Source organism: Triturus cristatus, chromosome 4_1 (assembly GCF_964204655.1).
Source record: "Triturus cristatus chromosome 4_1, aTriCri1.1, whole genome shotgun sequence".
NCBI lineage: Eukaryota > Metazoa > Chordata > Amphibia > Caudata > Salamandridae > Triturus > Triturus cristatus.
Window position 1 is genome coordinate 122,218,549 of NC_140585.1, and position 16,945 is coordinate 122,235,493.

Consider the following 16,945-nt stretch of genomic DNA (forward strand, 5'->3'; position numbering starts at 1 on the left):
AATGAAAATTTCACACCTTCCATTTTCATTTCGTCTTATTTTACTTGACATTCTTTCCTCTGAAGGATGTATAAAAGTGAAGTTCCTTGCAAAACAAGAGCAGAGGAATATCCAGAAACGGTTTTCCTTAATAAAAAATGATGAGTCTGCATACCATATTTAAGTGGGAGCCCGGCTAGCTCAGTCGGTAGAGCATGAGACTCTTAATCTCAGGGTCGTGGGTTCGAGCCCCACGTTGGGCGAAAACGAGTATTTTTTGCTGGATGATAGCATTGGCTCTCATAATATGGTGATTAATCTTGCATTAGACATGCACTAACTCCTAAAAATTGTATCTCCCTTGGTTACTCATTCATGAGAAATGTATCTCCAAGATTAGGTAGGGCCTGAGTCTAGGTTAACATGCAGTGATATCACTCCTATTCAAGTACTAAACATGCCAACCTGAAATGTAAAACATCCCCTAGGTGTAGTTAATGCATCAGTTAGGAGTGAACTGAACACTCATGTTATGGGCAATTAGACTTAAAATAAAGTGTGGACAGCAGTAACGTTACTTTTGAAATGTGATGCTGAGTGAGCACACAGGGGAATTAGCTCAAATGGTAGAGCGCTCGCTTAGCATGTGAGAGGTAGCGGGATCGATGCCCGCATTCTCCATTCCAAAATTTGCATACATTTTACTTTTTAACTTGTAATTGCCATGGTTGTTGCAGAGTAAGAACAGAAAAGTCACAGATGGCTTTCAAATTTGGTGTCATTATAACAACTAAAGTGGTTTAATCAAAAGTGTTTAGGTATTCTATAGCACGTGAGAGGAATTTGATTTCTTATGCAATCTCAAAATGAAAATTTCACACCTTCCATTTTCATTTCGTCTTATTTTACTTGACATTCTTTCCTCTGAAGGATGTATAAAAGTGAAGTTCCTTGCAAAACAAGAGCAGAGGAATATCCAGAAACGGTTTTCCTTAATAAAAAATGATGAGTCTGCATACCATATTTAAGTGGGAGCCCGGCTAGCTCAGTCGGTAGAGCATGAGACTCTTAATCTCAGGGTCGTGGGTTCGAGCCCCACGTTGGGCGAAAACGAGTATTTTTTGCTGGATGATAGCATTGGCTCTCATAATATGGTGATTAATCTTGCATTAGACATGCACTAACTCCTAAAAATTGTATCTCCCTTGGTTACTCATTCATGAGAAAGGTATCTCCAAGATTAGGTAGGGCCTGAGTCTAGGTTAACATGCAGTGATATCACTCCTATTCAAGTACTAAACATGCCAACCTGAAGTGTAAAACATCCCCTAGGTGTAGTTAAGGCATCAGTTAGGAGTGAACTGAACACTCATGTTATGGGCAATTAGACTTAAAATAAAGTGTGGACAGCAGTAACGTTACTTTTGAAATGTGATGCTGAGTGAGCACACAGGGGAATTAGCTCAAATGGTAGAGCGCTCGCTTAGCATGCGAGAGGTAGCGGAATCGATGCCCGCATTCTCCATTCTAAAATTTGCATACATTTTACTTTTTAACTTGTAATTGCCATGGTTGTTGAAGAGTAAGAACAGAAAAGTCACAGATGGCTTTCAAATTTGGTGTCATTATAACAACTAAAGTGGTTTAATCAAAAGTGTTTAGGTATTCTATAGCACTTGAGAGAATTTGATTTCTTATGCAATCTCAAAATGAAAATTTCACACCTTCCATTTTCATTTCGTCTTATTTTACTTGACATTCTTTCCTCTGAAGGATGTATAAAAGTGAAGTTCCTTGCAAAACAAGAGCAGAGGAATATCCAGAAACGGTTTTCCTTAATAAAAAATGATGAGTCTGCATACCATATTTAAGTGGGAGCCCGGCTAGCTCAGTCGGTAGAGCATGAGACTCTTAATATCAGGGTCGTGGGTTCGAGCCCCACGTTGGGTGAAAACGAGTATTTTTTGCTGGATGATTGCATTGGCTCTCATAATATGGTGATTAATCTTGCATTAGACATGCACTAACTCCTAAAAATTGTATCTCCCTTGGTTACTCATTCATGAGAAATGTATCTCCAAGATTAGGTAGGGCCTGAGTCTAGGTTAACATACAGTGATATCACTCCTATTCAAGTACTAAACATGCCAACCTGAAGTGTAAAACATCCCCTAGGTGTAGTTAAGGCATCAGTTAGGAGTGAACTGAACACTCATGTTATGGGCAATTAGACTTAAAATAAAGTGTGGACAGCAGTAACGTTACTTTTGAAATGTGATGCTGAGTGAGCACACAGGGGAATTAGCTCAAATGGTAGAGCGCTCGCTTAGCATGCGAGAGGTAGCGGGATCGATGCCCGCATTCTCCATTTTAAAATTTGCATACATTTTACTTTTTAACTTGTAATTGCCATGGTTGTTGCAGAGTAAGAACAGAAAAGTCACAGATGGCTTTCAAATTTGGTGTCATTATAACAACTAAAGTGGTTTAATCAAAAGTGTTTAGGTATTCTATAGCACGTGAGAGGAATTTGATTTCTTATGCAATCTCAAAATGAAAATTTCACACCTTTCATTTTCATTTCGTCTTATTTTACTTGACATTCTTTCCTCTGAAGGATGTATAAAAGTGAAGTTCCTTGCAAAACAAGAGCAGAGGAATATCCAGAAACAGTTTTCCTTAATAAAAAATGATGAGTCTGCATACCATATTTAAGTGGGAGCCCGGCTAGCTCAGTCGGTAGAGCATGAGACTCTTAATCTCAGGGTCGTGGGTTCGAGCCCCACGTTGGGCGAAAACCAGTATTTTTTGCTGGATGATAGCATTGGCTCTCATAATATGGTGATTAATCTTGCATTAGACATGCACTAACTCCTAAAAATTGTATCTCCCTTGGTTACTCATTCATGAGAAAGGTATCTCCAAGATTAGGTAGGGCCTGAGTCTAGGTTAACATACAGTGATATCACTCCTATTCAAGTACTAAACATGCCAACCTGAAGTGTAAAACATCCCCTAGGTGTAGTTAAGGCATCAGTTAGGAGTGAACTGAACACTCATGTTATGGGCAATTAGACTTAAAATAAAGTGTGGACAGCAGTAACGTTACTTTTGAAATGTGATGCTGAGTGAGCACACAGGGGAATTAGCTCAAATGGTAGAGCGCTCGCTTAGCATGTGAGAGGTAGCGGGCTCGATGCCCGCATTCTCCATTCCAAAATTTGCATACATTTTACTTTTTAACTTGTAATTGCCATGGTTGTTGCAGAGTAAGAACAGAAAAGTCACAGATGGCTTTCAAATTTGGTGTCATTATAACAACTAAAGTGGTTTAATCAAAAGTGTTTAGGTATTCTATAGCACGTGAGAGGAATTTGATTTCTTATGCAATCTCAAAATGAAAATTTCACACCTTCCATTTTCATTTCGTCTTATTTTACTTGACATTCTTTCCTCTGAAGGATGTATAAAAGTGAAGTTCCTTGCAAAACAAGAGCAGAGGAATATCCAGAAACGGTTTTCCTTAATAATAAATGATGAGTCTGCATACCATATTTAAGTGGGAGCCCGGCTAGCTCAGTCGGTAGAGCATGAGACTCTTAATCTCAGGGTCGTGGGTTCGAGCCCCACGTTGGGCGAAAACGAGTATTTTTTGCTGGATGATAGCATTGGCTCTCATAATATGGTGATTAATCTTGCATTAGACATGCACTAACTCCTAAAAATTGTATCTCCCTTGGTTACTCATTCATGAGAAAGGTATCTCCAAGATTAGGTAGGGCCTGAGTCTAGGTTAACATGCAGTGATATCACTCCTATTCAAGTACTAAACATGCCAACCTGAAGTGTAAAACATCCCCTAGGTGTAGTTAAGGCATCAGTTAGGAGTGAACTGAACACTCATGTTATGGGCAATTAGACTTAAAATAAAGTGTGGACAGCAGTAACATTACATTTGAAATGTGATGCTGAGTGAGCACACAGGGGAATTAGCTCAAATGGTAGAGCGCTCGCTTAGCATGCGAGAGGTAGTGGGATCGATGCCCGCATTCTCCATTCTAAAATTTGCATACATTTTACTTTTTAACTTGTAATTGCCATGGTTGTTGCAGAGTAAGAACAGAAAAGTCACAGATGGCTTTCAAATTTGGTGTCATTATAACAACTAAAGTGGTTTAATCAAAAGTGTTTAGGTATTCTATAGCACGTGAGAGGAATTTGATTTCTTATGCAATCTCAAAATGAAAATTTCACACCTTCCATTTTCATTTCGTCTTATTTTACTTGACATTCTTTCCTCTGAAGGATGTATAAAAGTGAAGTTCCTTGCAAAACAAGAGCAGAGGAATATCCAGAAACAGTTTTCCTTAATAAAAAATGATGAGTCTGCATACCATATTTAAGTGGGAGCCCGGCTAGCTCAGTCGGTAGAGCATGAGACTCTTAATCTCAGGGTCGTGGGTTCGAGCCCCACGTTGGGCGAAAACGAGTATTTTTTGCTGGATGATAGCATTGGCTCTCATAATATGGTGATTAATCTTGCATTAGACATGCACTAACTCCTAAAAATTGTATCTCCCTTGGTTACTCATTCATGAGAAATGTATCTCCAAGATTAGGTAGGGCCTGAGTCTAGGTTAACATGCAGTGATATCACTCCTATTCAAGTACTAAACATGCCAACCTGAAATGTAAAACATCCCCTAGGTGTAGTTAATGCATCAGTTAGGAGTGAACTGAACACTCATGTTATGGGCAATTAGACTTAAAATAAAGTGTGGACAGCAGTAACGTTACTTTTGAAATGTGATGCTGAGTGAGCACACAGGGGAATTAGCTCAAATGGTAGAGCGCTCGCTTAGCATGTGAGAGGTAGCGGGATCGATGCCCGCATTCTCCATTCCAAAATTTGCATACATTTTACTTTTTAACTTGTAATTGCCATGGTTGTTGCAGAGTAAGAACAGAAAAGTCACAGATGGCTTTCAAATTTGATGTCATTATAACAACTAAAGTGGTTTAATCAAAAGTGTTTAGGTATTCTATAGCACGTGAGAGGAATTTGATTTCTTATGCAATCTCAAAATGAAAATTTCACACCTTCCATTTTCATTTCGTCTTATTTTACTTGACATTCTTTCCTCTGAAGGATGTATAAAAGTGAAGTTCCTTGCAAAACAAGAGCAGAGGAATATCCAGAAACGGTTTTCCTTAATAAAAAATGATGAGTCTGCATACCATATTTAAGTGGGAGCCCGGCTAGCTCAGTCGGTAGAGCATGAGACTCTTAATCTCAGGGTCGTGGGTTCGAGCCCCACGTTGGGCGAAAACGAGTATTTTTTGCTGGATGATAGCATTGGCTCTCATAATATGGTGATTAATCTTGCATTAGACATGCACTAACTCCTAAAAATTGTATCTCCCTTGGTTACTCATTCATGAGAAATGTATCTCCAAGATTAGGTAGGGCCTGAGTCTAGGTTAACATGCAGTGATATCACTCCTATTCAAGTACTAAACATGCCAACCTGAAATGTAAAACATCCCCTAGGTGTAGTTAATGCATCAGTTAGGAGTGAACTGAACACTCATGTTATGGGCAATTAGACTTAAAATAAAGTGTGGACAGCAGTAACGTTACTTTTGAAATGTGATGCTGAGTGAGCACACAGGGGAATTAGCTCAAATGGTAGAGCGCTCGCTTAGCATGTGAGAGGTAGCGGGATCGATGCCCGCATTCTCCATTCCAAAATTTGCATACATTTTACTTTTTAACTTGTAATTGCCATGGTTGTTGCAGAGTAAGAACAGAAAAGTCACAGATGGCTTTCAAATTTGGTGTCATTATAACAACTAAAGTGGTTTAATCAAAAGTGTTTAGGTATTCTATAGCACGTGAGAGGAATTTGATTTCTTATGCAATCTCAAAATGAAAATTTCACACCTTCCATTTTCATTTCGTCTTATTTTACTTGACATTCTTTCCTCTGAAGGATGTATAAAAGTGAAGTTCCTTGCAAAACAAGAGCAGAGGAATATCCAGAAACGGTTTTCCTTAATAAAAAATGATGAGTCTGCATACCATATTTAAGTGGGAGCCCGGCTAGCTCAGTCGGTAGAGCATGAGACTCTTAATCTCAGGGTCGTGGGTTCGAGCCCCACGTTGGGCGAAAACGAGTATTTTTTGCTGGATGATAGCATTGGCTCTCATAATATGGTGATTAATCTTGCATTAGACATGCACTAACTCCTAAAAATTGTATCTCCCTTGGTTACTCATTCATGAGAAAGGTATCTCCAAGATTAGGTAGGGCCTGAGTCTAGGTTAACATGCAGTGATATCACTCCTATTCAAGTACTAAACATGCCAACCTGAAGTGTAAAACATCCCCTAGGTGTAGTTAAGGCATCAGTTAGGAGTGAACTGAACACTCATGTTATGGGCAATTAGACTTAAAATAAAGTGTGGACAGCAGTAACGTTACATTTGAAATGTGATGCTGAGTGAGCACACAGGGGAATTAGCTCAAATGGTAGAGCGCTCGCTTAGCATGCGAGAGGTAGCGGGATCGATGCCCGCATTCTCCATTCTAAAATTTGCATACATTTTACTTTTTAACTTGTAATTGCCATGGTTGTTGCAGAGTAAGAACAGAAAAGTCACAGATGGCTTTCAAATTTGGTGTCAATATAACAACTAAAGTGGTTTAATCAAAAGTGTTTAGGTATTCTATAGCACGTGAGAGGAATTTGATTTCTTATGCAATCTCAAAATGAAAATTTCACACCTTCCATTTTCATTTCGTCTTATTTTACTTGACATTCTTTCCTCTGAAGGATGTATAAAAGTGAAGTTCCTTGCAAAACAAGAGCAGAGGAATATCCAGAAACGGTTTTCCTTAATAAAAAATGATGAGTCTGCATACCATATTTAAGTGGGAGCCCGGCTAGCTCAGTCGGTAGAGCATGAGACTCTTAATCTCAGGGTCGTGGGTTCGAGCCCCACGTTGGGCAAAAACGAGTATTTTTTGCTGGATGATAGCATTGGCTCTCATAATATGGTGATTAATCTTGCATTAGACATGCACTAACTCCTAAAAATTGTATCTCCCTTGGTTACTCATTCATGAGAAATGTATCTCCAAGATTAGGTAGGGCCTGAGTCTAGGTTAACATGCAGTGATATCACTCCTATTCAAGTACTAAACATGCCAACCTGAAATGTAAAACATCCCCTAGGTGTAGTTAATGCATCAGTTAGGAGTGAACTGAACACTCATGTTATGGGCAATTAGACTTAAAATAAAGTGTGGACAGCAGTAACGTTACTTTTGAAATGTGATGCTGAGTGAGCACACAGGGGAATTAGCTCAAATGGTAGAGCGCTCGCTTAGCATGTGAGAGGTAGCGGGATCGATGCCCGCATTCTCCATTCCAAAATTTGCATACATTTTACTTTTTAACTTGTAATTGCCATGGTTGTTGCAGAGTAAGAACAGAAAAGTCACAGATGGCTTTCAAATTTGGTGTCATTATAACAACTAAAGTGGTTTAATCAAAAGTGTTTAGGTATTCTATAGCACGTGAGAGGAATTTGATTTCTTATGCAATCTCAAAATGAAAATTTCACACCTTCCATTTTCATTTCGTCTTATTTTACTTGACATTCTTTCCTCTGAAGGATGTATAAAAGTGAAGTTCCTTGCAAAACAAGAGCAGAGGAATATCCAGAAACGGTTTTCCTTAATAAAAAATGATGAGTCTGCATACCATATTTAAGTGGGAGCCCGGCTAGCTCAGTCGGTAGAGCATGAGACTCTTAATCTCAGGGTCGTGGGTTCGAGCCCCACGTTGGGCGAAAACGAGTATTTTTTGCTGGATGATAGCATTGGCTCTCATAATATGGTGATTAATCTTGCATTAGACATGCACTAACTCCTAAAAATTGTATCTCCCTTGGTTACTCATTCATGAGAAATGTATCTCCAAGATTAGGTAGGGCCTGAGTCTAGGTTAACATGCAGTGATATCACTCCTATTCAAGTACTAAACATGCCAACCTGAAATGTAAAACATCCCCTAGGTGTAGTTAATGCATCAGTTAGGAGTGAACTGAACACTCATGTTATGGGCAATTAGACTTAAAATAAAGTGTGGACAGCAGTAACGTTACTTTTGAAATGTGATGCTGAGTGAGCACACAGGGGAATTAGCTCAAATGGTAGAGCGCTCGCTTAGCATGTGAGAGGTAGCGGGATCGATGCCCGCATTCTCCATTCCAAAATTTGCATACATTTTACTTTTTAACTTGTAATTGCCATGGTTGTTGCAGAGTAAGAACAGAAAAGTCACAGATGGCTTTCAAATTTGGTGTCATTATAACAACTAAAGTGGTTTAATCAAAAGTGTTTAGGTATTCTATAGCACGTGAGAGGAATTTGATTTCTTATGCAATCTCAAAATGAAAATTTCACACCTTCCATTTTCATTTCGTCTTATTTTACTTGACATTCTTTCCTCTGAAGGATGTATAAAAGTGAAGTTCCTTGCAAAACAAGAGCAGAGGAATATCCAGAAACGGTTTTCCTTAATAAAAAATGATGAGTCTGCATACCATATTTAAGTGGGAGCCCGGCTAGCTCAGTCGGTAGAGCATGAGACTCTTAATCTCAGGGTCGTGGGTTCGAGCCCCACGTTGGGCGAAAACGAGTATTTTTTGCTGGATGATAGCATTGGCTCTCATAATATGGTGATTAATCTTGCATTAGACATGCACTAACTCCTAAAAATTGTATCTCCCTTGGTTACTCATTCATGAGAAAGGTATCTCCAAGATTAGGTAGGGCCTGAGTCTAGGTTAACATGCAGTGATATCACTCCTATTCAAGTACTAAACATGCCAACCTGAAGTGTAAAACATCCCCTAGGTGTAGTTAAGGCATCAGTTAGGAGTGAACTGAACACTCATGTTATGGGCAATTAGACTTAAAATAAAGTGTGGACAGCAGTAACGTTACATTTGAAATGTGATGCTGAGTGAGCACACAGGGGAATTAGCTCAAATGGTAGAGCGCTCGCTTAGCATGCGAGAGGTAGCGGGATCGATGCCCGCATTCTCCATTCTAAAATTTGCATACATTTTACTTTTTAACTTGTAATTGCCATGGTTGTTGAAGAGTAAGAACAGAAAAGTCACAGATGGCTTTCAAATTTGGTGTCAATATAACAACTAAAGTGGTTTAATCAAAAGTGTTTAGGTATTCTATAGCACGTGAGAGGAATTTGATTTCTTATGCAATCTCAAAATGAAAATTTCACACCTTCCATTTTCATTTCGTCTTATTTTACTTGACATTCTTTCCTCTGAAGGATGTATAAAAGTGAAGTTCCTTGCAAAACAAGAGCAGAGGAATATCCAGAAACGGTTTTCCTTAATAAAAAATGATGAGTCTGCATACCATATTTAAGTGGGAGCCCGGCTAGCTCAGTCGGTAGAGCATGAGACTCTTAATCTCAGGGTCGTGGGTTCGAGCCCCACGTTGGGCGAAAACGAGTATTTTTTGCTGGATGATTGCATTGGCTCTCATAATATGGTGATTAATCTTGCATTAGACATGCACTAACTCCTAAAAATTGTATCTCCCTTGGTTACTCATTCATGAGAAATGTATCTCCAAGATTAGGTAGGGCCTGAGTCTAGGTTAACATACAGTGATATCACTCCTATTCAAGTACTAAACATGCCAACCTGAAGTGTAAAACATCCCCTAGGTGTAGTTAAGGCATCAGTTAGGAGTGAACTGAACACTCATGTTATGGGCAATTAGACTTAAAATAAAGTGTGGACAGCAGTAACGTTACTTTTGAAATGTGATGCTGAGTGAGCACACAGGGGAATTAGCTCAAATGGTAGAGCGCTCGCTTAGCATGTGAGAGGTAGCGGGATCGATGCCCGCATTCTCCATTCCAAAATTTGCATACATTTTACTTTTTAACTTGTAATTGCCATGGTTGTTGCAGAGTAAGAACAGAAAAGTCACAGATGGCTTTCAAATTTGGTGTCATTATAACAACTAAAGTGGTTTAATCAAAAGTGTTTAGGTATTCTATAGCACGTGAGAGGAATTTGATTTCTTATGCAATCTCAAAATGAAAATTTCACACCTTCCATTTTCATTTCGTCTTATTTTACTTGACATTCTTTCCTCTGAAGGATGTATAAAAGTGAAGTTCCTTGCAAAACAAGAGCAGAGGAATATCCAGAAACGGTTTTCCTTAATAAAAAATGATGAGTCTGCATACCATATTTAAGTGGGAGCCCGGCTAGCTCAGTCGGTAGAGCATGAGACTCTTAATCTCAGGGTCGTGGGTTCGAGCCCCACGTTGGGCGAAAACGAGTATTTTTTGCTGGATGATAGCATTGGCTCTCATAATATGGTGATTAATCTTGCATTAGACATGCACTAACTCCTAAAAATTGTATCTCCCTTGGTTACTCATTCATGAGAAAGGTATCTCCAAGATTAGGTAGGGCCTGAGTCTAGGTTAACATGCAGTGATATCACTCCTATTCAAGTACTAAACATGCCAACCTGAAGTGTAAAACATCCCCTAGGTGTAGTTAAGGCATCAGTTAGGAGTGAACTGAACACTCATGTTATGGGCAATTAGACTTAAAATAAAGTGTGGACAGCAGTAACGTTACATTTGAAATGTGATGCTGAGTGAGCACACAGGGGAATTAGCTCAAATGGTAGAGCGCTCGCTTAGCATGCGAGAGGTAGCGGGATCGATGCCCGCATTCTCCATTCTAAAATTTGCATACATTTTACTTTTTAACTTGTAATTGCCATGGTTGTTGAAGAGTAAGAACAGAAAAGTCACAGATGGCTTTCAAATTTGGTGTCATTATAACAACTAAAGTGGTTTAATCAAAAGTGTTTAGGTATTCTATAGCACGTGAGAGGAATTTGATTTCTTATGCAATCTCAAAATGAAAATTTCACACCTTCCATTTTCATTTCGTCTTATTTTACTTGACATTCTTTCCTCTGAAGGATGTATAAAAGTGAAGTTCCTTGCAAAACAAGAGCAGAGGAATATCCAGAAACGGTTTTCCTTAATAAAAAATGATGAGTCTGCATACCATATTTAAGTGGGAGCCCGGCTAGCTCAGTCGGTAGAGCATGAGACTCTTAATCTCAGGGTCGTGGGTTCGAGCCCCACGTTGGGCGAAAACCAGTATTTTTTGCTGGATGATAGCATTGGCTCTCATAATATGGTGATTAATCTTGCATTAGACATGCACTAACTCCTAAAAATTGTATCTCCCTTGGTTACTCATTCATGAGAAATGTATCTCCAAGATTAGGTAGGGCCTGAGTCTAGGTTAACATACAGTGATATCACTCCTATTCAAGTACTAAACATGCCAACCTGAAGTGTAAAACATCCCCTAGGTGTAGTTAAGGCATCAGTTAGGAGTGAACTGAACACTCATGTTATGGGCAATTAGACTTAAAATAAAGTGTGGACAGCAGTAACGTTACTTTTGAAATGTGATGCTGAGTGAGCACACAGGGGAATTAGCTCAAATGGTAGAGCGCTCGCTTAGCATGTGAGAGGTAGCGGGATCGATGCCCGCATTCTCCATTCCAAAATTTGCATACATTTTACTTTTTAACTTGTAATTGCCATGGTTGTTGCAGAGTAAGAACAGAAAAGTCACAGATGGCTTTCAAATTTGGTGTCATTATAACAATTAAAGTGGTTTAATCAAAAGTGTTTAGGTATTCTATAGCACGTGAGAGGAATTTGATTTCTTATGCAATCTCAAAATGAAAATTTCACACCTTCCATTTTCATTTCGTCTTATTTTACTTGACATTCTTTCCTCTGAAGGATGTATAAAAGTGAAGTTCCTTGCAAAACAAGAGCAGAGGAATATCCAGAAACGGTTTTCCTTAATAAAAAATGATGAGTCTGCATACCATATTTAAGTGGGAGCCCGGCTAGCTCAGTCGGTAGAGCATGAGACTCTTAATCTCAGGGTCGTGGGTTCGAGCCCCACGTTGGGCGAAAACGAGTATTTTTTGCTGGATGATAGCATTGGCTCTCATAATATGGTGATTAATCTTGCATTAGACATGCACTAACTCCTAAAAATTGTATCTCCCTTGGTTACTCATTCATGAGAAAGGTATCTCCAAGATTAGGTAGGGCCTGAGTCTAGGTTAACATGCAGTGATATCTCTCCTATTCAAGTACTAAACATGCCAACCTGAAGTGTAAAACATCCCCTAGGTGTAGTTAAGGCATCAGTTAGGAGTGAACTGAACACTCATGTTATGGGCAATTAGACTTAAAATAAAGTGTGGACAGCAGTAACGTTACATTTGAAATGTGATGCTGAGGGAGCACACAGGGGAATTAGCTCAAATGGTAGAGCGCTCGCTTAGCATGCGAGAGGTAGTGGGATCGATGCCCGCATTCTCCATTCTAAAATTTGCATACATTTTACTTTTTAACTTGTAATTGCCATGGTTGTTGAAGAGTAAGAACAGAAAAGTCACAGATGGCTTTCAAATTTGGTGTCATTATAACAACTAAAGTGGTTTAATCAAAAGTGTTTAGGTATTCTATAGCACGTGAGAGGAATTTGATTTCTTATGCAATCTCAAAATGAAAATTTCACACCTTCCATTTTCATTTCGTCTTATTTTACTTGACATTCTTTCCTCTGAAGGATGTATAAAAGTGAAGTTCCTTGCAAAACAAGAGCAGAGGAATATCCAGAAACGGTTTTCCTTAATAAAAAATGATGAGTCTGCATACCATATTTAAGTGGGAGCCCGGCTAGCTCAGTCGGTAGAGCATGAGACTCTTAATATCAGGGTCGTGGGTTCGAGCCCCACGTTGGGCGAAAACGAGTATTTTTTGCTGGATGATAGCATTGGCTCTCATAATATGGTGATTAATCTTGCATTAGACATGCACTAACTCCTAAAAATTGTATCTCCCTTGGTTACTCATTCATGAGAAATGTATCTCCAAGATTAGGTAGGGCCTGAGTCTAGGTTAACATACAGTGATATCACTCCTATTCAAGTACTAAACATGCCAACCTGAAGTGTAAAACATCCCCTAGGTGTAGTTAAGGCATCAGTTAGGAGTGAACTGAACACTCATGTTATGGGCAATTAGACTTAAAATAAAGTGTGGACAGCAGTAACGTTACTTTTGAAATGTGATGCTGAGTGAGCACACAGGGAAATTAGCTCAAATGGTAGAGCGCTCGCTTAGCATGCGAGAGGTAGCAGGATCGATGCCCGCATTCTCCATTTTAAAATTTGCATACATTTTACTTTTTAACTTGTAATTGCCATGGTTGTTGCAGAGTAAGAACAGAAAAGTCACAGATGGCTTTCAAATTTGGTGTCATTATAACAACTAAAGTGGTTTAATCAAAAGTGTTTAGGTATTCTATAGCACGTGAGAGGAATTTGATTTCTTATGCAATCTCAAAATGAAAATTTCACACCTTCCATTTTCATTTCGTCTTATTTTACTTGACATTCTTTCCTCTGAAGGATGTATGAAAGTGAAGTTCCTTGCAAAACAAGAGCAGAGGAATATCCAGAAACGGTTTTCCTTAATAAAAAATGATGAGTCTGCATACCATATTTAAGTGGGAGCCCGGCTAGCTCAGTCGGTAGAGCATGAGACTCTTAATCTCAGAGTCGTGGGTTGGAGCCCCACGTTGGGAGAAAACGAGTATTTTTTGCTGGATGATAGCATTGGCTCTCATAATATGGTGATTAATCTTGCATTAGACATGCACTAACTCCTAAAAATTGTATCTCCCTTGGTTACTCATTCATGAGAAATGTATCTCCAAGATTAGGTAGGGCCTGAGTCTAGGTTAACATGCAGTGATATCACTCCTATTCAAGTACTAAACATGCCAACCTGAAATGTAAAACATCCCCTAGGTGTAGTTAATGCATCAGTTAGGAGTGAACTGAACACTCATGTTATGGGCAATTAGACTTAAAATAAAGTGTGGACAGCAGTAACGTTACTTTTGAAATGTGATGCTGAGTGAGCACACAGGGGAATTAGCTCAAATGGTAGAGCGCTCGCTTAGCATGTGAGAGGTAGCGGGATCGATGCCCGCATTCTCCATTCCAAAATTTGCATACATTTTACTTTTTAACTTGTAATTGCCATGGTTGTTGCAGAGTAAGAACAGAAAAGTCACAGATGGCTTTCAAATTTGGTGTCATTATAACAACTAAAGTGGTTTAATCAAAAGTGTTTAGGTATTCTATAGCACGTGAGAGGAATTTGATTTCTTATGCAATCTCAAAATGAAAATTTCACACCTTCCATTTTCATTTCGTCTTATTTTACTTGACATTCTTTCCTCTGAAGGATGTATAAAAGTGAAGTTCCTTGCAAAACAAGAGCAGAGGAATATCCAGAAACGGTTTTCCTTAATAAAAAATGATGAGTCTGCATACCATATTTAAGTGGGAGCCCGGCTAGCTCAGTCGGTAGAGCATGAGACTCTTAATCTCAGGGTCGTGGGTTCGAGCCCCACGTTGGGCGAAAACGAGTATTTTTTGCTGGATGATAGCATTGGCTCTCATAATATGGTGATTAATCTTGCATTAGACATGCACTAACTCCTAAAAATTGTATCTCCCTTGGTTACTCATTCATGAGAAAGGTATCTCCAAGATTAGGTAGGGCCTGAGTCTAGGTTAACATGCAGTGATATCACTCCTATTCAAGTACTAAACATGCCAACCTGAAGTGTAAAACATCCCCTAGGTGTAGTTAAGGCATCAGTTAGGAGTGAACTGAACACTCATGTTATGGGCAATTAGACTTAAAATAAAGTGTGGACAGCAGTAACGTTACATTTGAAATGTGATGCTGAGTGAGCACACAGGGGAATTAGCTCAAATGGTAGAGCGCTCGCTTAGCATGCGAGAGGTAGCGGGATCGATGCCCGCATTCTCCATTCTAAAATTTGCATACATTTTACTTTTTAACTTGTAATTGCCATGGTTGTTGAAGAGTAAGAACAGAAAAGTCACAGATGGCTTTCAAATTTGGTGTCATTATAACAACTAAAGTGGTTTAATCAAAAGTGTTTAGGTATTCTATAGCACGTGAGAGGAATTTGATTTCTTATGCAATCTCAAAATGAAAATTTCACACCTTCCATTTTCATTTCGTCTTATTTTACTTGACATTCTTTCCTCTGAAGGATGTATAAAAGTGAAGTTCCTTGCAAAACAAGAGCAGAGGAATATCCAGAAACGGTTTTCCTTAATAAAAAATGATGAGTCTGCATACCATATTTAAGTGGGAGCCCGGCTAGCTCAGTCGGTAGAGCATGAGACTCTTAATCTCAGGGTCGTGGGTTCGAGCCCCACGTTGGGCGAAAACCAGTATTTTTTGCTGGATGATAGCATTGGCTCTCATAATATGGTGATTAATCTTGCATTAGACATGCACTAACTCCTAAAAATTGTATCTCCCTTGGTTACTCATTCATGAGAAATGTATCTCCAAGATTAGGTAGGGCCTGAGTCTAGGTTAACATACAGTGATATCACTCCTATTCAAGTACTAAACATGCCAACCTGAAGTGTAAAACATCCCCTAGGTGTAGTTAAGGCATCAGTTAGGAGTGAACTGAACACTCATGTTATGGGCAATTAGACTTAAAATAAAGTGTGGACAGCAGTAACGTTACTTTTGAAATGTGATGCTGAGTGAGCACACAGGGGAATTAGCTCAAATGGTAGAGCGCTCGCTTAGCATGTGAGAGGTAGCGGGATCGATGCCCGCATTCTCCATTCCAAAATTTGCATACATTTTACTTTTTAACTTGTAATTGCCATGGTTGTTGCAGAGTAAGAACAGAAAAGTCACAGATGGCTTTCAAATTTGGTGTCATTATAACAATTAAAGTGGTTTAATCAAAAGTGTTTAGGTATTCTATAGCACGTGAGAGGAATTTGATTTCTTATGCAATCTCAAAATGAAAATTTCACACCTTCCATTTTCATTTCGTCTTATTTTACTTGACATTCTTTCCTCTGAAGGATGTATAAAAGTGAAGTTCCTTGCAAAACAAGAGCAGAGGAATATCCAGAAACGGTTTTCCTTAATAAAAAATGATGAGTCTGCATACCATATTTAAGTGGGAGCCCGGCTAGCTCAGTCGGTAGAGCATGAGACTCTTAATCTCAGGGTCGTGGGTTCGAGCCCCACGTTGGGCGAAAACGAGTATTTTTTGCTGGATGATAGCATTGGCTCTCATAATATGGTGATTAATCTTGCATTAGACATGCACTAACTCCTAAAAATTGTATCTCCCTTGGTTACTCATTCATGAGAAAGGTATCTCCAAGATTAGGTAGGGCCTGAGTCTAGGTTAACATGCAGTGATATCACTCCTATTCAAGTACTAAACATGCCAACCTGAAGTGTAAAACATCCCCTAGGTGTAGTTAAGGCATCAGTTAGGAGTGAACTGAACACTCATGTTATGGGCAATTAGACTTAAAATAAAGTGTGGACAGCAGTAACGTTACATTTGAAATGTGATGCTGAGTGAGCACACAGGGGAATTAGCTCAAATGGTAGAGCGCTCGCTTAGCATGCGAGAGGTAGTGGGATCGATGCCCGCATTCTCCATTCTAAAATTTGCATACATTTTACTTTTTAACTTGTAATTGCCATGGTTGTTGAAGAGTAAGAACAGAAAAGTCACAGATGGCTTTCAAATTTGGTGTCATTATAACAACTAAAGTGGTTTAATCAAAAGTGTTTAGGTATTCTATAGCACGTGAGAGGAATTTGATTTCTTATGCAATCTCAAAATGAAAATTTCACACCTTCCATTTTCATTTCGTCTTATTTTACTTGACATTCTTTCCTCTGAAGG

The 16,945-nt window shown here is 39.0% G+C and overlaps 17 non-coding genes across 17 annotated transcripts; all 17 read left to right on the plus strand.

The window, feature by feature from the left end:
- The first annotated feature begins 169 nt into the window (after window positions 1-169).
- On the plus strand, window positions 170-242 carry TRNAK-CUU (transfer RNA lysine (anticodon CUU)). Its single transcript has one exon. It is a non-coding gene; the product is annotated as a tRNA-Lys (tRNA).
- Window positions 243-1,013: 771 nt separating this feature from the next.
- TRNAK-CUU (transfer RNA lysine (anticodon CUU)) lies at window positions 1,014-1,086 on the plus strand. The gene has a single exon. It is a non-coding gene; the product is annotated as a tRNA-Lys (tRNA).
- Window positions 1,087-2,700: 1,614 nt separating this feature from the next.
- TRNAK-CUU (transfer RNA lysine (anticodon CUU)) lies at window positions 2,701-2,773 on the plus strand. The gene has a single exon. It is a non-coding gene; the product is annotated as a tRNA-Lys (tRNA).
- Window positions 2,774-3,544: 771 nt separating this feature from the next.
- On the plus strand, window positions 3,545-3,617 carry TRNAK-CUU (transfer RNA lysine (anticodon CUU)). Its single transcript has one exon. It is a non-coding gene; the product is annotated as a tRNA-Lys (tRNA).
- Window positions 3,618-4,388: 771 nt separating this feature from the next.
- Window positions 4,389-4,461, plus strand: TRNAK-CUU (transfer RNA lysine (anticodon CUU)). Its single transcript has one exon. It is a non-coding gene; the product is annotated as a tRNA-Lys (tRNA).
- Window positions 4,462-5,232: 771 nt separating this feature from the next.
- Window positions 5,233-5,305, plus strand: TRNAK-CUU (transfer RNA lysine (anticodon CUU)). The gene has a single exon. It is a non-coding gene; the product is annotated as a tRNA-Lys (tRNA).
- A 771-nt stretch (window positions 5,306-6,076) lies between these two features.
- Window positions 6,077-6,149, plus strand: TRNAK-CUU (transfer RNA lysine (anticodon CUU)). Its single transcript has one exon. It is a non-coding gene; the product is annotated as a tRNA-Lys (tRNA).
- Window positions 6,150-6,920: 771 nt separating this feature from the next.
- Window positions 6,921-6,993, plus strand: TRNAK-CUU (transfer RNA lysine (anticodon CUU)). Its single transcript has one exon. It is a non-coding gene; the product is annotated as a tRNA-Lys (tRNA).
- A 771-nt stretch (window positions 6,994-7,764) lies between these two features.
- On the plus strand, window positions 7,765-7,837 carry TRNAK-CUU (transfer RNA lysine (anticodon CUU)). Its single transcript has one exon. It is a non-coding gene; the product is annotated as a tRNA-Lys (tRNA).
- Window positions 7,838-8,608: 771 nt separating this feature from the next.
- On the plus strand, window positions 8,609-8,681 carry TRNAK-CUU (transfer RNA lysine (anticodon CUU)). Its single transcript has one exon. It is a non-coding gene; the product is annotated as a tRNA-Lys (tRNA).
- A 771-nt stretch (window positions 8,682-9,452) lies between these two features.
- On the plus strand, window positions 9,453-9,525 carry TRNAK-CUU (transfer RNA lysine (anticodon CUU)). Its single transcript has one exon. It is a non-coding gene; the product is annotated as a tRNA-Lys (tRNA).
- Window positions 9,526-10,296: 771 nt separating this feature from the next.
- Window positions 10,297-10,369, plus strand: TRNAK-CUU (transfer RNA lysine (anticodon CUU)). Its single transcript has one exon. It is a non-coding gene; the product is annotated as a tRNA-Lys (tRNA).
- A 771-nt stretch (window positions 10,370-11,140) lies between these two features.
- TRNAK-CUU (transfer RNA lysine (anticodon CUU)) lies at window positions 11,141-11,213 on the plus strand. The gene has a single exon. It is a non-coding gene; the product is annotated as a tRNA-Lys (tRNA).
- Window positions 11,214-11,984: 771 nt separating this feature from the next.
- Window positions 11,985-12,057, plus strand: TRNAK-CUU (transfer RNA lysine (anticodon CUU)). The gene has a single exon. It is a non-coding gene; the product is annotated as a tRNA-Lys (tRNA).
- Window positions 12,058-14,516: 2,459 nt separating this feature from the next.
- TRNAK-CUU (transfer RNA lysine (anticodon CUU)) lies at window positions 14,517-14,589 on the plus strand. The gene has a single exon. It is a non-coding gene; the product is annotated as a tRNA-Lys (tRNA).
- Window positions 14,590-15,360: 771 nt separating this feature from the next.
- Window positions 15,361-15,433, plus strand: TRNAK-CUU (transfer RNA lysine (anticodon CUU)). Its single transcript has one exon. It is a non-coding gene; the product is annotated as a tRNA-Lys (tRNA).
- Window positions 15,434-16,204: 771 nt separating this feature from the next.
- TRNAK-CUU (transfer RNA lysine (anticodon CUU)) lies at window positions 16,205-16,277 on the plus strand. The gene has a single exon. It is a non-coding gene; the product is annotated as a tRNA-Lys (tRNA).
- Window positions 16,278-16,945: the final 668 nt, after the last annotated feature.